The following is a 27,631-nucleotide window of genomic DNA, read 5'->3' on the forward strand; positions in this document are numbered from 1 at the left end:
CAAAGAACTCAAGTAGCTGGACTCCAGAAAACCAAATAACCCCATTTCAAAAAGGAGGTACAGAGCTAAACAAAGAATTCTCAACTGAGGAATATGTAATGGCTGAGAAGCACCTGAAAAAATGTTCAACATTCTTAATCATCAGAGAAATGCAAATCAAAACAACCCTGAGATTCCACCTCACACCATTCATAATGGCTAAATTCAAAAACTCAAGTGACAGCAGATGCTGGAGAGAATGTGTAGAAAGAGAAAGAGGATGTGAAGAAAAAGGAACACTCCTCAACTGCTGGTGGCATTGCAAGGTGGTATAACCACTCTGGAAATCAGTTTGGCAGTTCCTCAGAAAATTTGAGATATTACTACTGGAATATTCAGCAACACTTCTCCTGGGCATATACCCAGAAGATGTTCCAAATTGTAATAAGGACACATGCTCCACTATATTCATAGCAGCCTTATTTATAATAGCTAGAATCTGGAAAGAACCCAGATGCCCCTCAACTGAGGTATGGATATAGAAAATGTGGTACCTTTACTCAATGGAGTACTACTCGGCTATAAAAACAATGAATTTATAAAGTTCTTAGGCAAATGGAGGATATCATACTGAGTGATATAATCCAATCACAAAAGAAGACACATGATATGCATTCACTGCTAAGTAGATATTAGCCATAATCTTAGAATAACCAAGATACAATTTACAAAACATATGAAACTCAAGAAAAAGGAAGACCAAGGTGTGAATACTTCATTTCTTCTTAGAATGGGGAACAAAATACCCATGGAAAGAGTTACAGAGACAAAGTCCAGAGCTGAGACTGAAGAAAAGACCATCCAGAGACTGCCCAATCAGGGGATCCATTCCATAAACCACCACCAAACCCAGACACTATTGCATAGACCAACAAGATTTTGCTGACAGGAGACTGATACAGCTATCTCCTGTGAGGCTATACCAGTGCCTGGCAAATACAGAAGTGGATGTTCACAGTCATTTATTGGATCGAACACAGGGTCTCCAATGAAGGAGCTAAAGAAAGTTGTCAAGGAGCTGAAGGGGTCTGCAGCCCTATAGGAGAAACAACAATATGAACTAACCAGTATTCCCAGAGCTCATGTCTCTAGCATCATATGTAGCAGAGGATAGACTTGTATGCCATCAGTGTGAGCAGAGGCCCTTGTTCTTGTGAAGACTCTAGGCCCGAGCATAGGGGAATGCCAGGGCCAGGAAGTGGGAGTGGGTAGGTTGGGGCATAGGGCGGGTGTGAGGGTATAGGGGATTTTTGGAGAGGAAACTAGGAAAGGGGATAACATTTGAAATGTAAATTAAGAAAACATCTAATTTAAAAATGGAGTTGGGGAACTGCAACCCTATAGGTGGAACAACAATATGAACTAACCAGTACCCCAGAGCTCTTGTCTCTAGCTGCATATGTATCAAAAGATGGCCTAGTCAGCCATCACTGGAAAGAGAGGCCCTTTGGACTTGCAAACTTTATATACCCCAGTACATGGGAATGCCAGGGCCAAAAAGGGGGAGTAGGTGGGTAGGGGATTGGGGGTGGGTGAGTATGGGGGACTTTTGGGATAGCATTGGAAATGTAAACGAGGAAAATACCTAATAAAAAAAAGAGAAAAAAAATGGAGTTGGTTCTTCTATCTCAGTTACTTTACCACCCATACTACTCTTAGTTATATACCCAAAAGACACCCCACCATACCACAAGGACAGGTGATCCACCATGTTCATAGCAGACTTATTTATAATAGCCATAATCTGGAAACAACCCAGATGTCCCTCAACAAAGAATGGAAATAGAATATGTGGTTAATTTACACAAGGGAATTCTATTCGGGTTTTTTTTTAAACAAAGGACATTATGAATTTGTCAGACACATGGATAAACTAGAAAATAACATTGTGAATGAGGTAACTCAGACCCCAGAGTACTTGCATGGTAAGTACTCACTGATAAGTGGATATTAGCCAAAGACAACAGAATACCTAGGATACAGCCTATGGACATATAGGCTGTTCACATCCTATAGTAACATGCAGAAAGGCCAAGTAAGGAGGCTTTAATCTCACTTATAAAGAGGAAGATAATGATCAAGTAGGCAGAGGGAGGGAAGGACCTGAATGGGAGAAGAGAGGAAGAGGGGAAAGGAGGAACAGGGTCAGATATGCGAGGGGACATGAGAGAAGCCCAGACAGCTAAGAGAATGAATTGAAATATGTAGCCTCTGGTAGTGAAAATTAGGGGGACATCCATATACCCAGGAGGTATGAGACTCTCCGGACTGATTGAAGGTGACCTTAGGCAAAATGCCCAACGATGGTGAGAGGGAACTCAAAGTGTCCAACTCCTATAGAAAGATGGGTTTAAAAATACAGTAAAAAAAAAAAACTCTGACTCAAAAATGTTCCTGTCTAAAAGATCTGTGAGAAGAAAATGGAGAAGAGATTAAAGAAAATGCATCCAATGATCAGACCAACTTGGGATCCATTTCATTGGTGTTGGAAGGAGAACCTGACTCTATTACTGATGCTATGGTGTGCTTACACAAAGGAGCCTGACAAGTTTGTCCTCTGAGAGGCTCTATGAGGCAGAGTCAGATACTTATACCCAACCATTGGATTCAACCTATGGTTGAAATCACAGAAAGATTGAAAAAGCTTAAAGAGAGAGCGACCCTATAGGAAGACCAGCAGACTCAACTAACCCAGATCATCAGGGAGCTCGTAGAGACTGAGACACCAACCAGGAGCATACAGGGCCAATGTGAGGCCCCTGACTCATATACAGCAAATGCCTGCCTTGTCTGGCCTCAGTGGCACAAAGTGTGTTTAATCCTTGATAGATTTGAGGCCTCAGGGAAGTGGGAGGAATGAGGGGGCACCCTCTAATAGGCAAAAGGGAGGAGGAATAGGACAAGGAACTGTGGGAGGGGGATCGAGGGTGAGCCATGACTGGAATGTTAAAAAATGAGAATAATTTTAAAAAGGAATAACGACTGAGCATAGACAGCAACACTGGAGAATAAAGAACTGTTGATGCTGGTTGGGATGTAAGCCATCTGGTCATGGTCCGATGCAGGGATCCCCAGTCTCCATAAGCAGAATAAGAGGATGTTTTGCAGCTATGACGCCTGTCACAGTCTAGGCTAGTGTACGACTTGTTAATCTCCTTTCTGTGATGTCCTTTTGTGGCACTGTGTTACCCAACCAGATAGCTTTAATGCGTCAGCATAATGCTGCACTCTGGGTGTGAGATTCAATTGCCACATATCAGGGGAGACAAATGCACAGCCCGTGAACGCAGTAGTGAGAGACACCGCTTCACTATACTTCTTATAAGCTAGGGGAGGACAAAAGACTGTTTCCTTCAGGCGTGGGATCAAGGCGCCTCTGTATGCTTGTCCCCTTAACACTATCTGATATTCAAGGTTTATTTTCCTTGGTACTTTTATAAATGTAAATATTTGCTGAAGAAAAAAATTTTATCCTGCATTCCAACAGCCTTGGTATCTGGGTCTCAGAAAGCTCCTGGTAGGCAGCTCTGAAGGGAGGCACACAGGGCTAAAGGCAGCCCCAGCCTCACTGTACCAACCTTGCAATGCCATCTTCCCAACCTCTGCCCCACATTGGTATGACCTTCCTAAGCCTGCAGAAGCGCATTATAATAAATTTGACATAATACCCTCAATTTATAGTAAGTCTGTGATGTTTTCCAGAGCACAAAATTTCTTGTTATTGATATCTCTTAATTTCCGTTGAAAATAGATGTTTTTCTCATAGTATAAATAATCTAAACATCCCATCAATATACTAATCTAGAAGTGATAAATCATATGCAAAGATGTGATGTGAATCCTTTCAGGCTCTATCAATGCTGTTACGTTCATTGTATCTTGATATAGGCTATAATCATACCACTACCATAGCTGGGGATGTAGCTCAGTGGTAGAGCACATGCTTTGCATGTATGGGGTCCTGGGTTCAATTCCCGGCATCTCCAGAGCTTTTCTTTTCTTCTAGGTGTCTTGCGACATAGAGTGTCATAACCTAGAACACATTTCCATGGATACCTCCATAAGATCCTGAGGATAATAAAAGGGCGCATCTGTGACCATGACAACAATGTTCCTCTATAACCTTGACGATAATTCCATGGAGACCTCCATAGTCTGGTTAGTCGAGCCTGGTCATGCCTCAAGCAAGTTTTTTTTTTTAAAGCTATAATAGTTTTTTTTAAAAATGATTCCACCTTCTGTAATTCACCAATTTTGGTTTTTATTTGATGTCTTGTCTGTAAAATCTTCACCTATAACCCAGTGACAGAGATTTTCCTTTGTACATTCTGTTAGAAATTCTCTAACCTTACATTTGAATACACTGATATTACATATGATACATAGATTTTAACTTATGTTTGTTTTTTAAATATTTATTAGTTTATTGTATGTGAGTGCTCTACCTTCATGTGCACCACTATGCCAGAAGAGTGAACCAGATCCCCTTATAGAAGGGGTGAACCACCAAGTGGTTGCTGGGAATTGAACTCAGGACCTCTGAGAAGAGCATGCAGTACTCTTAACCACTGAGCCATCCTCCAACCCACAATATATATTTGTAGGTATGCATATATGCTTACCTGAGTACTGTTCTCTGACACATAATCCTTATTGCACAAGTTTGATTTGAGCGTGGGATGCACAGAGAAATATTGGGTACAAGTTGGCAGTTGTCTGCACATGTGTGAGTGCCAGTAGGACTGCTGATTTCTGTCTTTCCTGACTTGTCAACCTTGATTCCAATACCATTCTGGCTCAGAAACCTTAGGTCTTTATGAAAGTCTCTCTTCACACAATCTTCTTCTCTGACTTTGCTCTGTTTCTTGCTTTATTTTCTCTATCCATTTCTCTGTGAAGTTTGTAATTAGACACCCAAGTAAAATAAACATTATAGCACTTATTCATGTTACATTGAATATGTAGAACAGTTTTGAAAGAATAGATATCACAGCAATAATGAACACTCAGACCCATGAACAGGTACATTCTGCATTTATGTATGTAGTAACTAAACAATGTTCTGACCTTTCTAATGGATAGGCAATATAGGTATATGCACCCAGATTGATCACAAATAGCTGACAATTTTCATTCAAGTATTCCTGGTATTATTTTTTTCCATTTTTTATTAGGTATTTAGCTCATTTACATTTCCAATGCTATACCAAAAGTCCCCCATACCCACCCACCCCCATTCCCCTACCCACCCACTTCTCCTTTTTGGCCCTGGCGTTCCCCTGTACTGGGGCATATAAAGTTTGCGTGTCCAATGGGCCTCTCTTTCCAGTGATGGCCGACTAGGCCATCTTTTGATACATATGCAGCTAGAGTCAAGAGCTCTGGGGTACTGGTTAGTTCATAATGTTGTTCCACCGTATTATTTTTAAACTACAAGTACTATTTGTGGCCTTCTCTGTGATGCGAATATTCAATTTTCTGTGAACTGTCAGAAACCAAATGTCAATGATATTCATGAATGATCTGCATGGATTACTTGATGATGGATACTTTACTTGATTGATGTTCATTGCAGTTTGCCCCTACTTCCTTAAGAGCATGTAGAGGCTACTGAGTCTACTGAAGGAAATGAGAGACATGTCCCAGAGACAAGTACACAGGCCATTTCACCAGACTGCCCCTAAAAGAATATGATTGAGTAGCTTTCAGCATCCTGTGTATAACAGTCATTGGTGAATTTGTTACAGGATGTGCTTTGCCTTCTTGGCCCCTCAACCAACACCTTATTGGATACCAGGGAGCTAGAGTAGAGAGAGGGAGAGCCATTATATATGTGGAACAGGGATTCCTAGAAAGAAGCTGGGTCTACAAAGATTGATTGACTGATTTGAACTCCAGTGGTGTGGATATAATGCAATGTTGCAGTCCTAACTACAGTTTATGTGTGCTTTCTTTAGCTCAGAAGAACCCCTTCCCTGGCTGCTCTGTGTTGGAATCACCTAGCATCTTGTCACTGTCAGATAAAGTTTGACGTGTCCTACTGGCACAAATTTTTCTTTTACTTTCACATTATATTATCTTAACAAAACCACAGTTTTCTGCCAAACAAAAGAGAAAAAGTGTCATCAGATAGCAGCTAATGCCAACATCATAGTTTGGGCCCGCTTAACACTTGCATCAATGTATACAAGAAGTGATTGATTTGTAGCTTATTTGCTCTGTGACTATAATTACTTCCTCAAACTGCTTCCATATTGTACCATGGAATTTGTAATAACGTACATCTGTCTCACTCATGTTTTCTCCCTCATATTTGTCTTTTTTTCCACTGGAGGGTTTTAGCACCTTTGTCAAAGATTAAGTGACCATAGGTGTGTGGGTTCAATTCTGGGTCTTCAATTCTATTCCATTAATCTACCTGTCTGTTGCTGTACCAGTACCATGCATTTTTTTTTCACAATTGCTCTGTAGTACAGCTTGAGGTTAGAGATGGTGATCCCATCAGAGGTCCTTTTATTATTGAGGATACTTTTTATACCCTAGGCTTTTTGTTATTTAAGATGAATTTGCAAATTACCCTTTCTAACTCAGTGAATAATTGAGTTGGAATTTTGATGGGGATTGCATTGAATCTATAGATTGCTTTTGGAAATATACCCATTTTTACTATATTATTCCTTCCAATCCATGAGCATGGAAGATCTGTACATCTGAGATCTTCTTTGATTTCTTTCTTCAGAGACTTGAAGTTCTTATCATACAGATCTTTCACTTGCTTAGTTAGAGTCACGCCAAGGTATTTTATATTATTTGTGACTATTGTGAAGGGTGTTGTTTCCCTAATTTCTTTCTCAGCTTGTTTATCCTTTGTGTATAGGAAGGCCAATGATTTCTTTGAGTTAATTTTGTATCCAGCTACTTCACTGAAGTTGTTTATCTGGTTTAGGAGTTCTCTGGTGGAGTTTTTGGGGTTACTTATATATACTATCATATCATCTACAAATAGTGATGTTTTAACTTCTTCCTTTCCAATTTTTATTCCTTTGATCTCCTTTTGTTGTCTAATTGCTCTGGCTAGGACTTCAAGTACAATGTTGAATAGGTAGGGAGAAAGTGTGCAGCCTAAGGACACTGCTCAACTTCACCCATTTTGGAAAGGCTACAAAGAATGCAATCCAAATAAGATTCAGTGACTTGGAAGAAAGACACCAAGTACTGGCAGAGACGTTTAGGTAGAGTGAGAGCAACTAAAAAAGTGAAGACAGAAGCAAAAGGAGAGAGGGGACGAAAGGTCAGTGTAGGGAAGAGTTAAGGTGTAGCAGGACATTGCCAATGGGAACCAAGTGCTTAGGTAGTGGTGGATAACTGCTGATATTCATACGACCTAGTGCTGAGATAATATGTGTCAGTATATCTCTGTGAGTCATCATTTTTTTGCATTATATTTCACTCTGGAGGATTTCCTTAAAATTTCCCCTTTTATTCGAAATAAATTCACTTTTTCTCTCCTAAAATGTCCTAATTTAGGCTTCCACTCGCTGTATTCCTCCCAGATCCACTCCATAGTCCCTCTCATCTGGATCCACTGCCTTCCTGTCTCTCATTATAAAAGCACAGGCTTCTAGGTGATCATATCAAAACATACCAAAAGTAACTTAGAATAAGATAAAACACTACTATCACATAGAAAATGGACAAGACAACAGAAGTGAAGAACCCAAGTGTAGGCACAAGAACCAGAGACCCACCTAGCCACACACTCAGACGTCCCATAACAAGACAAACCTGAAAGCTATAATATATGTGCAGACTTCCTGGTGCAGGTTTTGTGCCTTTACAACAGAATTGATATTAAAATCCTTTCTGATATTAAAACTGCAATGAGAACTCTGTCAGTCTCCACTTGTCACAAGTTAATTCATTCAGAGATACAAAGCAGTTACTTACAGCTATGAACACATTTCCAGAGGATTAAAACAATTAAGAAAGGTTGTAAAACAAAAGTAACAATTAATTTTAGGTGCAAGGACAGAAAATAAAATATCGACTGGGTTTATTTATAAAAAAATTTCAGTGACAACTTAGTTATGGTTCTTAAGTCTCCAGGAACCTGTAGAACTAGTGACAGATAATGAATAGCTAGTTTTTTTTTAATGTGTGACATTGTATAAGCTTTTATTAAACTATTTGTTTGACAAGTTTCCACACTTTAAGAGGAAGCATCAAAACTCAGTAAAATCTGCAAAGAAACGCAAAATGTTTTGGAACATACAAGGTCATATAGGGCCAAATTCTTAAAAGGGTAAAGGTAATGATCCAATTTAATACTATTTTTTCTGTTTTTCAATAACGTGTTGTGATAGAGAATTGACTTATAAAATTCAACAGTCTTAATACCTATGAGTAACAAGCATGCTGAGAAACGGATCATAGACATGCTCCTCTTCCCAGTTTCTCAAATAAAATAAAATATTTAGAGTATACATAACACAAAAGGGAAAAAATCCTCTACAATAAAACTTTAAATGTGTGAAGAAAGAGATTAAGGAAGGTACTAGAATTTGAACACCTCCCAAGCATATAACTTGGTAGAATTAACCCTGTGAAAAAAGACCTTCCTACCAAAACAATTCACTGATTCAATGAAATCACAATCAACATCCTCATCTCATTCTTCACATAAATCGAAAGAAAATCCCCCAATTGATATGGAACAACAGGAGACTCAGAAGAGTCAATAGTCCTAGATAAATGTCTGTTTCTAGGCATTCTACTTGTTTTAAGTGCTATTTGCATCTGTCTTAGGCCCCAACTTTTATATATCTGTTTCTATTGTATCATTGAGTTTTTTAGTCAGTTGTACTTTCAGTCCTCCATTGGACCCATTTGTCCTCTTCTTCTACAGTTAGGAATCTCAGAACTCAGTCTTAAAATTAGAAAACTAATTTCCAGGCAAATGGTCCCAAGAAACAAGCTGGAGTAGACATCCTAATATTGAACAAAATAGACTTTCAACTAGAATAACACACATAACTATGATTTACATGAGAAGAAACTTTGATTTAGCAAGGGAGGCATAGTTACAACAAATACATATGTTTAAGAAGAAACCAAGGAGGAAGGGATCCACATGAACACAGTCCAGTAACATAAGCAACCTGAAGAAATGAAAACAGAGCCAAATACTCAAGGCCATTCACCTGAATATGTCAAATGACCCCTCCACAAAATGGTGTTCAAGTGGAAAAGACAGGATATCAATCTGCATTTAGGTGCAGCAGATTCTAATCAAAACATTCCAGGTCTCAAGTAATTTTGGAAACCTGAGTATATAATGTCCTCCAAGACTTTTGCATTCCTGAGATGGAATGCGGGTAGTCTTCAAGTTACCCCTGCATCCCAAACTAATTTGGAATATTCATGGTATCTACCCTAGAACTGACTGAAGTAAACACATTGGAGATTCTTAGTCTGGTGCTGAAAATCTAGAGAAGAGAACCAAATAGCAACATCATATAACAATTTATAGTTATCAAATTACACCAGATTTTCAAAGCACTCCTAAAGATTACATTTGTTTCTCCTCCAACTCCTTCACCCTGTCTAAGACAATCATATACAACCTATACCCATTCTATGGTTGAATACATTATGACTCAAAGAATTTAAGAGTGAAGATCTAGTCTTAATGGATACATATGCCAAAACTCTCAGGTATACAGTTCTTGTTAAATTTATGATTTGAATTTATGTTTCAGTTTTCTCTCCAGTGACTGTCTAAGGCAGGGTCAGCCAGGAGCACACAGGTGGCAGAAGAGATAGAGCAGCTGGGACAGGGTCCCTCCAGCCACCATCTGCACCCAGCAGCTGGAGCTCTTCTGCAGTCCTCTGTGCATGGGTCCGGGCAGGGGAGAGCTGGTCTTCCAGGAATGCTGACACAGGCTTACAGACCCACAGGAGGGACAAACTCAAGCCAGAGACTGCAAGAATGTCTAACACTAGAGATAACCAGATGACGAAAGGCAAACACAAGACTCTTACCAACAGAAACCAAGGCTACTTGGCATCATCAGAACCCAGTTCTCCCACAACAGTAAGTCCTGGATACCCCAACACATTGGAAAAACAAGATTTGGATTTAAAATCACATCTCATGATGCTGATAGAGGACTTTAAGAAGGACATAAATAACTACCTTAAAGAAATACAGGAGAACAAGGGTAAACAGGTAGAAGTCCTTAAAGAGGAAACACCAAAAGCCCTTAAAGAATTGCAGGAAAACACAACCAAACAGGTGAAGGAATTGAACAGAACCATCCAGGATCTGAAAAATGGAAGTAGACACAATAAAGAAATCACAACGAGAGACAACTATGGAGATAGAAAACCTAGGAAAGGCATCAGGAGTCATAGATAGAAGCATCACCAACAGAATACAAGAGATAGAAGAGAGAAACTCGGGCACAGAAGATACCATCAAAAACATTGACACAACAAAGAAAATGCAAAAAACTCCCAACCCAAAACATCCAGCCACTCCAAGACACAGTCTAAACCTAAGGATAATAGCTATATAAAAGAGTGAAGGTTACCAACTTAAAGGGACAGTAAATATCTTCAACAACATTATAGAAGAAAACTTCCCCAACCTAAAGAAAGAGATGCCCATGAACATAAAAGAAGCTTACAGAACTCCAAATAGATTGGACCAAAAAAGAAACGACTTCCGTCACATAATAATCAAAACATCAAATGCACTAAACATTGGTAGAATATTAAAAGCAGCAAGGGAACATATAAAAGCAATAACCATTTTATATGAATAAGGCCATAATATGTCTAATAGAATACAGAGAAGAAAAAGCACTGTCACTTGGTGTTACGTGAAGATTTCAAAGACAAGACACCAAATAAAAAACAAAGTTGGAAAGCTGGAGAAGGTGAAATCCTTAAAATATAAAAAGTTCAATAATTTTTAAAAATGAGATTTAAGTCCGTGAATAGGAGAAAAGTTTGAAAAGTTCATGTCCAATAGCAAATTTCTATGAAACTTGCAGAAAAGTTTCCAAAAGTCAAGCAGAATACAGAAATTGAAAAATGTGAAAGTTACAAGACCAGGCAGCATACACCAGCAGATATGAGGCCCCAACACACATACAGTAGAGGACTGCCGGGTCTGGGTTCACTCAGAGATGATGTACCCTCAAGAGACTGGAGGTTCACTCAGAGATGATGTACCCTCAAGAGACTGGAGGACCCAGGGACTGGGGAGGTCTGGTGTGTTGGGGTGGGGTACTGGGGGCATCCTCATGGAGACAGAGGTGGGGTTTGTGGGGAGGAGGTATGGGATGTGGAACAGAGAGAGGGTGGACCAGGAGGGGAAGACAAACTGGAATGTGAAAAAAGTTTAAATAAAATTAAAAAAAGAAAAATGTTAAAGGCTTCAGGTGTGCCATTGTGCACTGGGACATTGAATAAAACTATTCATTTCATAAGAGATTTGTCAGCAACATTAAGACAGTAGCTGTGCAGACAGCAGTGTGACAGGGGCTTCTGTGGAGAATCAGGGTCATGTGGTAGAGTGGGTACCACAAAAGATGGCAACTTAAAATTTCTGATTATCCAAACCATACAGTATCCCACAACTGTAATCTAGTCACCAGGAAGCTGAAGCCAGAGGATCATTTAGAGTTCTAAGCCAGGCTAGGACATAGTGAAATGTTGTCTCAAAACAAAGCAAAACTGCAAATTAAAAAAGGAACAAAAGACAACTAAGCAAAACAAAATGACAGCAACAGCAACAACAACAACAAAATAGTGAAGAAAAAGAAAGCCCTCTAGCCAACTACAAATGTAAATAGTGATCTGAGCCATCTATAAAGGACAATCATAGACTACTGTTCAGAATTTTCCAGTTAATGAATGTCTCACCTCTCATACCTGTTTCACACAGGGAACACTGGGGTCAGAGAGTGCACACTATATTCTGTCCTATCTCCCTATCCTCAGTCCCTTCTCCTGCAATGGCTCCAGTGCACCCTAGTACATAGCAGCTCCCTCTGAGGAGGAAGAATGGTCCCAAGTCCGTCTCCTGCTGCACGCAACACATTGGCCATAAATCCCTAAGTGGGAGGGAGCCTACATGGGTCTAGGATCCCTGCATCTGTCTTTCCACCCTCGGAGAGATTCAACTGCTCACCTCCGGGAACCCATAAGCTTGGCTACAGAGAATGCAGCTTGCACTACATCCTTTGGTTGGCCATTGAAAAGAGTGTGCACAAAGACCTCAGGTTTCCATGACAACCACAAATGTTCCTTCCCTCTCTCTTCTCAGTAAGTAGGAATGCTCTGCCCATCCCTCCCTTCCTTTCTCTCTAAGCAGAAGTCTCTCACTCTTCTTATGATTCACCTGAGAAACATGCCCATAAGAGAAACTCCCAGCAGCCTGAAAGCAGACATTCTGTCAAGCTGTGAACAAAACATCCCTATAGACATGACCAGGCTGGACTCACCAGACTATGGAGGTCTCCGTGGAAATATAGTCAAGGTCATAGTGCAAAGTTGTTGTCATGTCATAGATGATCTTGTTTATCATTCTCGGGAAGCTATTGTGGTCTCCATAGAAATGTGTTGTGCTGTAGAAAGAGATCCAGAGAGGGAAAAATATAACCTTGCAAATGCCAGGAATCATACAAAGGAAACCATGCTTTCAAAGCAAAGGCTCTACCACTAAACTAGCCACAGGGTTAAAGGGTTGACAGATTTTAGCCTATATCAATACATAGTGAGTGAAGCTTCATGAGGCCTGCAAGAATCTGCATCACATTTTTGTGTATGATTTATCGCTTCTAGTTTAGTATTTTGATGGGATGCTTAGGTTATTTATTCTATGAGAAAAGAGTCTATTTTCAATGGAAATTAAATGATATCAATAACAAGAAATGTTGTATTCTGCAAAACATGACAGATTTAATATACATTGAGGTTATTATGTCAAATTTATTATAATGTGTTTCTGCAGGGTTAGGAAGGTCATACCAAGGTGGGGCAGAGGTTGGGAAGATGGTATTGCAAGGTTGGTACAGTGAGGCTGGGGCTGCCTTTAGCCCTGTGTGCCTCCCTTCAGAGCTGCCTACCAGGAGCTCTCTGAGTCCCAGCACCCACGACAGTTGGAGTGAAGGATAAAATTATTTCTTCAGTAAAAATGTACATTTATAAAGGTACCGACGAAGAATAACCCTTGAAATCAGTCAGTGTCATGGGGACAAGCATACAGAAGTGCCTTGATCCGGTCCCTGAAGGAACCAGTCTTTTGTCCTCCCCCTAGCTCATAAGAACTCCTGTGAAGCCTTTTCTTTCACTACTGCGTTCACTGTCTGTTCATTTGGCAATTGAGTCACTGACATCCAGGGTGCGGAGTTATGCTGATGGCATTAAAGCTATCTGGTTGGATAGCACAGGGCCACAAAAGGAAGGGCATCTCAGAGAGGAGATGGCTGTGACAGGCGTCATAGCTGCAAACATTCTCTTATTGGGCGTTTGGAGACTGGGGTCCCTGCATTGGTACCTTTATAAATGTAAATTTTTGCTGAAGAAATAATTTTATCCTGCAATCGAGCAGCCGTGGGGTCTGGGACTCAGAGAGCTCCTGGTAGGCAGCCCTGAAGGGAGGCACACAGGGCTAAAGGCAGCCCCAGCCTCACTGAACCAACCTTGAAATTCCATCTACCCACCCTCTAACCCCACTTTGGCCTGACCTTCCTCACCCTGCAGAAATGCATTATAATTAATTTGACATAATGCCCTCAATTCATAGTAGGTCTGCCATGTTTTTCAGAGCACAAAATTTCTTATTATTCCAACGAAGATAGATTGTTTTCTCATAGAGTAAATAACATAAGATCCAACAAAAATACTAAACTAGAGGCCATAAATCATACAGAAAGTTGTGCTCCAGGTCCTTTCGGGCTCTATAGATGTTGCTTCAGTCATTGTATGTTGATATAGGCTGAAATCAGACAGCTGCTAGGGCTGGGGTTGTAGCTCAGAGGTAGAGCACATGCTTCGCATGTGTGTGGTCCCGGGTTCGATTCCCGGCATCTCCAGAGCTTTTTCTTTTCTTCTGGGTCTCTTGGGACATAGAGTGTCATAACCTAGAACACATTTCCATGGATACCTCCATAGGATCGTGAGGATAATAAAAGGGCTCATCTATGACCATGACAACAATGTTCCTCTATAACCTTGACGATATTTCCATGGAGACCTCCATAGTCTGGTTAGTTCAGCCTGGTCATGCCTCAAGCAAGTTTTTTTTTTTAAAGCTATGGCAGTTTTTTGTTTTGTTTTGTTTTGTTTTGTTTTCTTTTTTTTTTTTTTTTTTTTTTTTTTTTTTTTTTTTTTCCATTTTTTATTAGGTATTTAGCTCATTTACATTTCCAATGCTATACCAAAAGTCCCCCTTACCCACCCACCCCCACTCCCCTACCCACCCACTCCCCCCCTTTGGCCCTGGCGTTCCCCTGTACCGGGGCACACAAAGTCTGCGTGTCCAATGGGCCTCTCTTTCCAGTGATGGCCGACTAGGCCATCTTTTGATACATATGCAGCTAGAGTCAAGAGCTCAGGGGTACTGGTTAGTTCATAGTGTTGTTCCACCTATAGGGTTGAAGATCCCTTTAGCTCCTTGGGTACTTTCTCTAGCTCCTCCATTGGGAGCCCTGTGATCCATCCATTAGCTGACTGTGAGCATCCACTTCTGTGTTTGCTAGGCCCCGGCATAGTCTCACAAGAGACAGCTACATCTGGGTCCTTTCGATAAAATCTTGCTAGTATATGCAATGGTGTCAGCGTTTGGATGCTGATTATGGGGTGGATCCCTGGATATGGCAGTCTCTACATGGTCCATCCTTTCATCTCAGCTCCAAACTTTGTTTCTGTAACTCCTTCCATGGGTGTTTTGTTCCCACTTCTAAGGAGGGGCATAGTGTCCACACTTCAGTCTTCATTTTTCTTGAGTTTCATGTGTTTAGGAAATTGTATCTTATATCGTGGGTATCCTTGTTTTGTTTTCTTTTGTTTTGTTTTTAAATGATTTCGCTTTCTCTAATTTACCAATTTTGGTTTTTATTTGGTGTCTTGTCTATGAAATCTTCACCTATAACCCAGTGACAGACATTTTCCTTTGTACATTCTGTTAGAAATTATCTAAGCTTACATTTGTATACAATGATTGGTATATGATACATAGCTTTTTAACTTATATATTTTTTAAAATATTAATTAATTTATTTTATGCGAGTGCACCACTATGCCTGAAGAGTGAAGCAGATCCCCATATAAAAGGGGTGAACCACCAGGTGGTTGCTGGGAATTGAACTCAGGACCTCTGAGAAGAGCATTCAGTACTCTTAACCACTGAGCCATTTTTATTTGTGGGTATGCCTATATGCTTACCTCAGTACTGTTCTCTGACACAAAATCCTTTCTGCACTGAAGTGACTGTTCATATTTGTCAAATATTCGTTGTCCTGGAAGCCATTCATGGAACATATGCCAATAATTACAGTGCCTGGGGTTGAGGGAGGGAGGGTTGCAGCAAGAATTTATTCACTTCTCATTGCAGCCTACATACAAGTTTGATTCGAGCATGGGATACACAAATAAATGTTGGGTACAAATAGGGAGTTGTCTGTAGATGTGTGAATGTCAGTGTGAAGGGTGATTTCTGTCTTTCCTGACTTGTCAACCTTGATTCCAATACCATTCTGGCTCAGACACCTTCGGTCTATATGGAGGTCTCTCTTCACGCAAACTTCTTCTCTGACTTTGCTTTGTTTCTTGCTTTATTTTCTCTATCCATTTATCTAAAAAGTTTGTAATTAGACACCCACGTAAAATACACATTAGAGTACTAATTCTTGGTACATTGAATATGTAGAGAAAAATTGAAACTATAGATATCATAGCAATAATGAACACTCAGACTCATGAACACGTACATTCTGCATTTATGTATGTAGTAACTCAGCAATGTTCTGAGCCTTTCTGATGGATAGGCAATATAGGTATATGCACCCAGATTGATCACAAATAGTTGACAATTTTCATTCAAGGAGCCTTCTCTGTGATGCGAATATTCAATTTTCTGTGAACTGTCAGAAACCAAATGTCAATGATACTCATGAATGATCTGCATGGAATACTTGATGATGGAGACTTTACTTGATTGATGTTCATTGCAGTTTGCCCCTACTTCCTTAAGAGCATGTAGAGGCTACTGAGTCTACTGAAGGAAATGAGAGACATGTCCCAGAGACAAGTACACAGGCCATTTCACCAGACACACCCTAAAAGAATATGATTGAGTAGCTTTCAGCATCCTGTGTATAACAGTCATTGGTGAATTTGTTACAGGATGTGCTTTGCCTTCTTGGCCCCTCAACCAACACCTTATTGGATACCAGGGAGCTAGAGTAGAGAGAGGGAGAGCCATTATATATGTGGGAACAGGTATTCCTAGAAAGAAGCTGGGTCTACAAAGATTGATTGACTAATTGGAAGTTCAGTGGTGTGGATACAATGCAATGTTGCAGTCCTAACTACAGTTTATGTGTGCTTTCTTTAGCTCAGAAGAACCCCTTCCCTGGCCCCTCTATGTTGGAATCACCTAGCATCTTGTCACTGTCAGATAAAGTTGGACGTGTCCTACTGGCATAAATTTTTCTTTTAATTTCACATTTGATTATCTTAACAAAACCACCAAACAAAATATGAAAAGTGTCATCAGATAGCAGCCAATGCCAACAGCATAGTTTTGGCCACTTAACACATGCATCAATGTATACAAGAAGTGATTGATTTGTAGCTTATTTGCTCTGTGACTATAAGTACTTCCTCAAACTCCTTCCATATTGTACCATGGAATTTGTAATAACCTACATCTGTCTCACTCATATTTTCTCCCTCATATTTGACTCCAGAATAAACTTTTCCTTTGATCTGAGAGCTGTGTTTTGCATCAGCATTTGTAGGTGTGTGTGATTGTCCACATCCTTGTGTGTGTGTGTATGTCTCTAAGGTTTCCAGGAACATTCCCTATGTGGGACATTAAGGGTTAAATAATGAGCTCATGGCATTCACAGTCAGATGCAATCTTCTATGAGGACCACATGTGGCATAGTGCTCTCTTCCCTCTGCATTACTTAGCCAATGTCATTACCTTGATTCCTAACTGACTCCAGTGGTGTTTGGAAGAGATAATAATATCGTCATGAAAGTTATTTAAAATACTTATTGCTTTGATGATAGATTTTTAGTGTTATATTACTACCTCTTAAATTGTGATCTGGCCTTTGGTAAATTGCTTGTTTATTGTACATAATGATTTAGAGCATGATGATTCACAGTGCCCACTTTTCCATACAATCATCCCCTCATATTGTCATTCTATATTTTGATGTTGAATTTGTCCCAGTATTGACCAATGAAATTCATTCAATCTTCATCAGATGCCTCTGGAGAATTTCCTGAGTCTGAAAGTTGCACTCTGAGCCTGTGTATAGGACACAGACAGGGAGGGTACCAGGAAAGGAAAAAGGTCTCATTTCCACTGTGTGTTTCATTCCCTGGCATTGCTGTGTGTTTCTGCAGGGTTGTGTGATGAGCTAGGAAGAGGAAGGCATCGTGTATACCTTCCACAGTTGTAGTCTGCTCCAACAGGACACCATCATTCCCTCCTCTGGGTTTTAGATGCTTTTTCCTCCTGATTTCCTCTATTTCAAGTGTTTATTTCTCTGTGTACTACCATCCAGTGTCATAGAGAACGGTTTGATCTCTGCATCCCAGAAGTAGGAGCTCATTGAGAAGAATGCAGCATCCTGTAGAGTCTCCCAGCCAGATAGAGTGAAAAGAAATGTGGATGCAGGTTAGTTCCCTTCCACCATCCTTATCAACTCAATAGGTTAGCCATATCCCTCGTGCTCATCTGCAGACTTTTGAGGTTACTGTGATTCCATGTGTAAAAACACCCTGCCATCACAAACAGATGGAGGGGCCAAGGCACTTGGGAATAATTCTATTATATCTGGATTTCCAGAACTTACAGGTGTTAGATTAGTTGTCATCATATGTGGTGCATTGTACTGCATTCCAAGGTCTTTCTGTTGTCATTGTCAATAATGTTCCTTCCCAATACTTCCATGAGAAGGAGAGTTTGTGTTACACCTGTTTATGCTCCAGGTGAGTAGCTCTTCCTGCCACTTCTCCAGGTAATCTTTGGATTTGCAAATAGAACACACATACACACACACATACACACACACACACACACACACACACACACACACACACACACAGAGAGAGAGAGAGAGAGAGAGAGAGAGAGAGAGAGAGAGAGAGAGAGAGAGAGCTTATTCATTAATCATATTCAAATGTCTACAGCCCTTCTAGTCTGCATAAGTAGATAGTCAGCCCAAGCAGCAGTTCTGTTTCCTTCTCTGCAGGGAATTTCTCTCATATAAATCTAGGTCACTGATTCCATCTTCGAAAACAATTTCTGAAAGAGCCTCAGCCACAGTGAAGCAACATTATGAAATCTATGAAGTACTAAGAGAGATAGTCACAGAGGCAGAGGGCAGTAAGCACAAGAACTTCATGGGCATTGCTTTTAAAAGGGAGTGCCCCTTAAGTGTCATTATGATGCTTATATTTGTGTGTGTGTGGAGTGTGAAGTGATATGTCTCAAGGCATGTCATACACTGCAAGGTGTAAAGCAAAGAATAAAATGTATGTGGCGTTTAAAACTAAAGCACAACTGCACAAGATACCTTTTTATTTTACTCTTAAAGATAGCCCATTTGTGAATGAACTTCTTAGGGAATTTTGCAATGTGTGGTTTGCAGATTTAGGAGGAGACGGGAGGTGCTAATAGAGTAAGCCTAAGGCTTACTTATTAAGAAGAAGTCTGCTCCCCATAAGCATGTCAGTTGTTTATGACTTGAAATGTCTTTAGGAAATCACACATCATTATCTCCGTAGGCTACTTGTGTTTAACCAGCTGTGTTTCTAGACTCAGCAAGAAAGGTAATCTAGATCTAAGGTTTAGGAGATGCTCTCATCTCTTGCTTGGCTTCACTGTTTCCAGACTTTTTAATTTGCCTCTTTCCTCCTAGAGAAATATACAACTTGAGAATGAGTGTATGCTTTAGTAAGGAAAGCTAGGTAATATGGTAGTATATTAATAACGTGTGTAACCTATCTATCCACAGACAGCACATCCGTCACATTAAAGCTACTTGAGGGAATGCACATCCTCTTAGGGAACACTTCTATTTCTTCTCATTTCCTTGTCCTCTTAGGTGCCTGTGAAGACCATGGAATGGAGCATTCCCAATCTGCTTCTTCTATGTTTATCTTAACTGCAGTCCTTTTAATTGGCAGCTCGCTACTATTTACCTACTGCAATAGTGTGTATATGATTGGGCCAAGGAGTGGCACTGTTAGGAGATGTGGCCTTGTTGAGGTAGTGTGTCAGTGTGGGCACGGGATTTAATCCTTCACCCTAGCTGCCTGGAAGTCAGTCTTCCACCAGCACCTTCAGATGAAGAGGTAGAACTCACAGCTCCTCCTGCACCATGCCTGCCTGGACAATGCAATGCCATGCTCACACCTTGAATGCAATGGACTGAAACTCTGAACATGTAAGCCACCCCCAATCAAATGTTGTCCTTATAAAAGTTGCCTTGGTCATGGTGTCTGTTCACAGCAGTAAAACCCTAACTAAGACACCTACCTAGTTAGACCAGCAGTGACTCCACAGGAGAGAGAAGCTAAGTGTCTGTATATAGAGACATTCAGCTCTATATCAGAAAACTTTAACCCTGAGAGACACAGGGTCAGACCTGAGCTAACAGTCTCATTCATCACAAGACCCCAGAAGCAATGAACAGGAGACTAACAGCAGCCCCATCACAATACGGTGTTTATGCCACCAGAAATGACGTGAGAAGGCAACTATAAACAGGCCTAGCACATGCAATGCAAACATGAGATCATGTTCTAAACCGACGATATAATCCAAACACAAAGAAGTGGCTTCAATATCGGCCAGAACAGAGTATTACCAAATTATTGTCACCACACATTCTGCTGGGTTATGTTTTATAAACCAGGGTTGTCTACATAGTTTGTCAGTGTACAAGCCAGGTCTGAATAAATGCAGCAGAATGAATGTCACAATTAGGCCTGCAGAAATGAAAAGTATTTTACATGACGGTACCCAAAGATTCATTTTATCCCCTCCCCTTTCGGTTATGACAAATAGTATCTAGTTTTACTCTAGGTCCCTGGGCTATCTAGTCTCTGGTCGTGGTCACCAAAGAAGTGTCAGGTGTAGGTCCATCTGTTGGAGTGGGCCTTAAGTCACTTCAGATGTTGGTTGTTGCCCCCACAGGACTATGCCACAGATGCCCTAGCATATTTTGCAGGCAGGACCACAATGTAGATCCAAGCTTTTCTGGCTGGACTGATGTTTGCATTTCTCTATTGGTGTTTTGAAGAGTACTTTTCTGTACCTAAAAAGTTCATCTTGCCTGACAAACTAGAGGCAAGTTCTGGGAAAGAGAGAAAAGAACCCCTGGCAATTAATGCTTTATAGAATGTTCGGAAAACTCATCTGAGTTCCAGACAATTCAGTCCAAGTATGAATATTCTTTACAAAATGCCCCTGAATAATCAGACACCATATTCTCTATGAAGGAGCACTGTTTACACAGTTTGAATTGCTCACTTTACACTGAGCAGCGATGAAGAGAGTTGTTGAGTAGTAGATCTGTGGTGATCCACAAACGGAACTTCTCTAGTACACCCTTGAAGCTTCCAAACACACCAGAGATACATTAACTTAGGATATTTGATACTCTGTAAAGCATCAACCCTACTCATTAAAATGCAAGAATTTAGTTTTGCTCCCACCTCGTGGCTTTCATGAGAACTGCATCAGTGTGAGTCAGGCCTGATGGACTATGGTGGAGAGGGAGAGAACATAGGCTGGGAACTGGACTTGATGGGACCTTCCTTAACTCTTCTGTTTGGGAGATCTTACACTTGAGTATATTCTGATTGCATATAAAAATTCATGTCTCAGACATATTTAATATACACCCGAGATTGGAACCCAATACTGGTCTAAGGTGAATATAAAGTATAGACTTGGTGAAATTGTAGAAGCTACTATGAGTCTAAGCAGGAACACACACATGCAGGCAACACACTCAACACACAGAAGCAAATCCACTTGTGCACATAATGTATTTGTATATGTGTGTGTGTATGACTGTGTGCGTGTGTGTGTCTGTGGTTCTGTGTGTGTGTCTCTGTGTGTGTGTGTTGCTTTAGCATTTTCAATGGTTGCCTGAACGAGAGTGGCTGGAAGTGCTACCCCCCTGGGGCATAAGCCTGTGTAGCACAAACTCACCTCTCCATGGGAGAATTGTGAAGGAACAATAGTGACAATGACACAAGAAATACCTGGGAATGCAGCACACATGCACCACATGTGAGGACCATTAATCTAACACCTTTAAGTTCTGGGAATCCCGATATAATAGAATTGCTCCCAAGTGCCCTGGCCCCTCTATCTTTTTGAGATGGCAGGGTGTTTTTACACAAGGAATTACAGTGAACCTCAAAAGTCTGCAGATGAGCATGAGGGACATGGCTAACCTATTGAGTAGATAAGGATGGTGGAAGGGAACTAACCTGCATCCACATTTCTTTTCACTCTATCTGGCTGGGAGACTCTATAGGATGCTGCATTCTTCTCAATGAGCTCCTGCTTCTGGGATGCAGAGATCAAACCGTTCTCTGTCACACTGGATGGTAGTACACAGGGAAATAAACACATGACATAGAGGAAATCAGGAGGAAAAAGCATCTAAAACCCAGAGGAGGGAATGATGGTGTCTTGTCGCAGCAGACTATTTCAGTGGAAGGTATACACGATGCCTTTCTCTTCCTAGCTCATCACACAACCCTGCAGAGACACACAGCAATGCCAGGGAATCAAGCATACAGTGGAAATGAGACCTTTTTCCTTTCCTGGTACCCTCCCTGTCTGTGTCCTATACACAGTCTCAGAGTGCAACTTTCAGACTCAGGGAATTCTCCAGAGGCATCTGATGAAGACTGAATGAATTTCATTGGTCAATACTGGGACAAAGTCAACATCAAACCATAGAATGACAATATGAAGGGATAACTGTGTGACGGGGGAAAAATGGGTGTTCTGAATCATCGTGCTCTAAATCATTATGGAGAATAAACAGGCAAGGCACCAAAGTCCAGATCACCATTAAATACGCAATAATAAAATTATAACACTTAATAGCTATCATCAAAGCAATAAGTGCTTTAACTAACTTTCATGCCTATATTATTAGTCTCTTCCAAACACCACAGGAGTCAGTTAGGAATCAAGGTAATGACATTGGCTAAGTAATGCAGAGGGAAGAGAGCACTATGCCTCATGTGGTCCTCATGTAAGCTTGCATCTGACTGTGAATGCCATCAACTCATTATTTAACCCTTTTTTCCATTTTTATTAGGTATTTAGCTCATTTACATTTTCAATGCTATCCCAAAGGTCCCCCATACCCACACCCCCCCCAATTCCCTAACCACCCACTCCCACTTTTTGGCCCTGGAATTCCCCTGTACTGGGGCATATAAAGTTTGCAAGTCCAATGGGCCTTTCTTTGCAGTGATGGCTGACTAGGCCATCTTTTGATACATATGCAGCTAGAGACAAGAGCTCCGGGGTACTGCTTAGTTCATATTGTTGTTCCACCTGTAGGGTTGCAGTTCCCTTTAGTTCCTTGGGTGCTTTCTCTAGTTCCTCCATTGGAGGCCCTGTGGTCCATTCAATAGCTGACTGTGAGCATCCATTTCTGTGTTTGCTAGGACCTGGCATAGTCTCACAAGAGACAGCTATATCTGGGTCCTTTCAGCAAAATCTTGCTAGTGTATGCAATGGTGTCAGCGTTTGGAAGCTGATCATGGGATGGATCTCTGGATATGGCAATCACTAGATGGTCCATCCTTTCATCACACTTCCAAATTTTGTCTCTGTAACTCCTTCCATGGGTGTTTTGTTTCCTATTCTAAGAAGGGACAAAGTGTCCACACTTTGGTCTTCGTTCTCTTGGGTTTAATGTTTTTAGCAAATTATATATTATATCTTGGGTATCCTAAGTTTCTGGGCTAATATCCACTTATCAGTGAGTACATATTGTGAGAGTTCCTTTGTGATTGGGTTACCTCACTCAGGATGATGCCCACCAGGTCCATCCATTTGGCTAGGAATTTCATAAATTCATTCTTTTTAATAGCTGAGTAGTACTCCATTGTGTAAATGTACCACATTTTTTGTATCCATTCCTCTGTTGAGGGGCATCTGGGTTCTTTCCTATTTAACCCTTTATGTCCCAAGTAGGGAATGTTTCTGGAAACCTCAGAGACATATCCACACACATACAAGGATGTGGACAATCACGCACCTACAAATGCTGATGCAAAACACAGCTCTCAGCTCAAAGGAAAAGTTTATTCTGGAGTCAAATATGAGGGAGAAAATATGAGTGAGACAGATGTAGGTTATTACAAATTCCATGGGACACTATGGAAGCAGTTTGAGGAAGTACTTATAGTCACAGAGCAAATAAGCTACAAATCAATCACTTCTTGTATACATTGATGCAAGTGTTAAGCGGGCCCAAACTATGCTGTTGGCATTAGCTGCTATCTGATGACATTTGTCCTCTTTTTTGGTAGAAAACTGTGGTTTTGTTAAGATAATATAATGTGGAATTAAAACAAAAATTTCTGCCAGTAGGACATGTCCAACTTTTTCTGACAGTGACAAGATTCTAGGTGATTCCAACACAGAGGGGCCAGGGAAGGGGTTCTTCTGAGTTAAAGAAAGCACACATAAACTGTAGTTAGGACTGCAACATTGCATTGTATCCACACCACTGAAGTTCCAATTAGTCAATCAATCTTTGCAGACCCAGCTTCTTTCTAGGAATCCCTGTTCCCACATACACAATGTCTCTCCCTCTCTCTACTCTAGCTCCCTGGTATCCAATAAGGTGTTGATTGAGGGGCCAAGAAGGCAAACCACATCCTGTAACAAATTCACCAATGAGTGTTATACACAGGATGCTGAAAGCTACTCAACCATGTTCTTTTAGGGTGTGTCTGGTGAAATGGCCTGTGTACTTGTCTCTGGGACATGTCTCTCATTTCCTTCAGTAGACTCAGTGTCCTCTACATGCTCTTAAGGAAGTAGGTGCAAACTGCAATGAACATCAATCAAGTAAAGTCTCCATCATCGAGTAATCCATGCAGATCATTCATGAGCATCATTGACATTTGGTTTCTGACAGTTCACAGAAAATTGAATATTCGCATCACAGAGAAGGCCACAAATAGTACTTGTAGTTTAAAAATAATACCAGGAATACTTGAATGAAAATTGTCAACTATTTGTGAGCAATCTGGGTGTTTATACCTATATTGACTATACATAAGAAAGGCTCAGAACATCGCTGAGTTACTACATACATAAATGCAGAATGTTCATGGGTCTGAGTGTTCATTATTGCTGTCATATCTATTCTTTCAAAACTGTTCTACATATTCAATGTAACATGAATAAGTGCTATAATGTGTTTTTTACTTGGGTGTCTAATTACAAACTTCACAGATAAATAGATAGAGAAAATAAGCAAGAAACAGAGCAAAGTCAGAGAAGAAGATTGTGTGAAGAGAGACCTCCATAAAGACCTAAGGTGTCTGAGCCAGAATGGTATTGGAATCAAGGTTGACAAGTCAGGAAAGACAGAAATCAGCAGTCCTACTGACACTCACACATGTACAGACAACTGCCAACTTGTACCCAATATTTCTCTGTGCATCCCACGCTCAAATCAAACTTGTGCAGTAAGGATTATGTGTCAGAGAACAGTACTCAGGTAAGCATATATGCATACCTACAAATATATATTGTGGGTTGGAGGATGGCTCAATGGTTAAGAGTACTGCATGCTCTTCTCAGAGGTCCTGAGTTCAATTCCCAGCAACCACTTGGTGGTTCACCCCTTCTATAAGGGGATCTGGTTCACTCTTCTGGCATAGTGGTGCACATGAAGGGAGAGCACTCACATAAAATGAACTAATAAATATTTTAAAACAAACATAAGTTAAAATCTATGTATCATATACCGATCATTGTGTATGCTTAGAGACTTTCTAACAGAGTGTACAAAGGGAAATCTCTGTCACTGAGTTCTAGGTGAAGATTTCACAGACAAGACACCAAATAAAAACAAAAACTGGTGAATTAGAGAAGGTGAAATCATTAAGAGAACAAAAGCTACCATAGCTTAAAAAAACAAAACAAAAAAACAAAACAAAAAAAAAACCGACTTGTTTGAGGCATGACCAGGCTGAACTAACCAGACTATGGAGGAAATATCGTCAAGGTTATAGAGGAACATTGTCGTCATGGTCATAGATGAGCCCTTTTATTATCCTCACGATCCTATGGAGGTATCCATGGAAATGTGTTCTAGGTTATGACAGTCTACGTCCCAAGAGACCCAGAAGAAAAGAAAAGCTCTGGAGATGCCGGGAGTCGAACCCGGGACCACACACATGCGAAGCATGTGCTCTACCTCTGAGCTACATCCCCAGCCCTAACAGCTGTCTGATTTCAGCCTATATCAACATACAATGACTGAAGCAACATCTATAGAGCCCGAAAGGACCTGGAGCACAACTTTCTGTATGATTTATGGCCTCTAGTTTAGGATTTTTATTGGATCTTATGTTATTTACTCTATGAGAAAACAATCTATCTTCGTTGGAAAGAAAATGATATCAATAAGAAGAAATTTGGTGCTCTGAAAAACATGGCAGACCTACTATGAATTGAGGGTACTATGTCAAATTAATTACAATGTGTTACTGCAGGGTTAGGAAGGTCAGGCCAAGGTGGCGTTAGAGGTTGGGTAGATGGAATTGCAAGGTTGGTTCAGTGAGGCTGGGGCTGCCTTTAGCCCTGTGTGCCTCCCTTCAGGGCTGCCTACCAGGAGCTCTCTGAGTCCCAGACCCCACGGCTGCTCGATTGCAGGATAAAATTATTTCTTCAGCAAAAATTTACATTTATAAAGGTACCAATGCAGGGACCCCAGTCTCCAAACGCCCAATAAGAGGATGTTTGCAACTATGACGCCTGTCACAGCCATCTCCTCTCTGAGATGCCCTTCCTTTTGTGGCCCTGTGCTATCCAACCAGATAGCATTAATGCCATCAGCATAACTCCACACCCTGGATGTCAGTGACTCAACTGCCAAATGAACAGACAGTAAACACAGTAGTGAAAGAAAAGGCTTCACAGGAGTTCTTATGAGCTAGGGGGAGGACAAAAGACTGGTTCCTTCAGGGACTGGATCAAGGCACTTCTGTATGCTTGTCCCCATGACACTGACTGATTTCAAGGGTTATTCTTCGTCGGTACCTTTATAAATGTACATTTTTGCTGAAGAAATAGTTTTATCCTTCATTCCAGCTGTCGTGGGTGCTGGGACTCAGAGAGCTCCTGGTAGGCAGCTCTGAAGGGAGGCACACAGGCCTAAAGGCAGCCCCAGCCTCACTGTACCAACCTTGCAATACCATCTTCCCAAACTCTGCCCCACCTTGGCCTGACCTTCCTAACCCTGCAAAAACACATTATAATAAGTTTGACATAATACCCTCAATTTAGAGTAAGGCTGTGATGTTTTCCAGAGCACAAAATTTCTTGTTATTGATATCACTTAATCTCCATTGAAAACGGGTTTTTTTCTCATCGAGCAAATAATCTAAACATCGCATGAAAATAGTAAACTAGAAGTGATAAATCATACGCAAAGATGCGATGCGAATCCTTTCAGGCGCTATAGATGTTGCTTCAATCATTGTGTCTTGATATAGGTTGAAATCAGACTGCTACTAGAGCTGGGGATGTAGCTCAGCGGTAGAGCACATGCTTTGCATGTATGGGGTCCCGGGTTCGATTCCCGGCATCTCCACAGCTTTTCTTCTCTTCTGGGTCTCTTGGGACCTAGAGTGCCATAACCTAGAACACGTTTCCATGGAAACCTCCATAGGATCCTGAGGATAATAAGAGGGCTCATCTATGACCATGACAACAATGTTCCAATGTTTCTGTATGGCCTTGACGATATTTCCATGGAGACCTCCACAGTCTGGTGAGTCCAGCCTGGTCACGCCTCAAGCAAGTTTTTTTTGTTTTGTTTTGTTTTTTTTTTAAAGCTATGGTAGTTTTTATTCTTTTAATGATTTTACCTTCTCTAATTCACCAATTTTGGCTCTTTTTTTTATTAGGTATTCTCTTCATTTACTTTTCCAATGCTATCGCCAAAGTCCCCCATGCCCTCCCCCGCACTCCCCTACCCACCCACTCCCACTTCTTGGCCCTGGCCGTCCCCTGTACTGAGGCATATAAAGTTTGCAAGACCAATGGGCCTCT

General features: G+C 40.8%; 4 non-coding genes and 1 pseudogene across 4 annotated transcripts; 3 read left to right on the forward strand and 2 right to left on the reverse strand.

Moving 5' to 3' along the window:
• Positions 2,904–3,630, reverse strand: Gm14999 (predicted gene 14999; annotated as a pseudogene).
• Positions 3,954–4,025, forward strand: n-TAtgc2. Its single transcript has one exon. It is a non-coding gene; the product is annotated as a tRNA-Ala (tRNA).
• Positions 4,026–14,072: 10,047 nt separating this feature from the next.
• On the forward strand, positions 14,073–14,144 carry n-TAcgc4. The gene has a single exon. It is a non-coding gene; the product is annotated as a tRNA-Ala (tRNA).
• An 11,573-nt stretch (positions 14,145–25,717) lies between these two features.
• Positions 25,718–25,789, reverse strand: n-TAcgc7. Its single transcript has one exon. It is a non-coding gene; the product is annotated as a tRNA-Ala (tRNA).
• A 1,309-nt stretch (positions 25,790–27,098) lies between these two features.
• Positions 27,099–27,170, forward strand: n-TAtgc6. Its single transcript has one exon. It is a non-coding gene; the product is annotated as a tRNA-Ala (tRNA).
• The last annotated feature ends 461 nt before the right edge of the window (positions 27,171–27,631 follow it).

This window comes from Mus musculus, chromosome X (assembly GCF_000001635.26).
Source record: "Mus musculus strain C57BL/6J chromosome X, GRCm38.p6 C57BL/6J".
Taxonomy (NCBI): domain Eukaryota; kingdom Metazoa; phylum Chordata; class Mammalia; order Rodentia; family Muridae; genus Mus; species Mus musculus.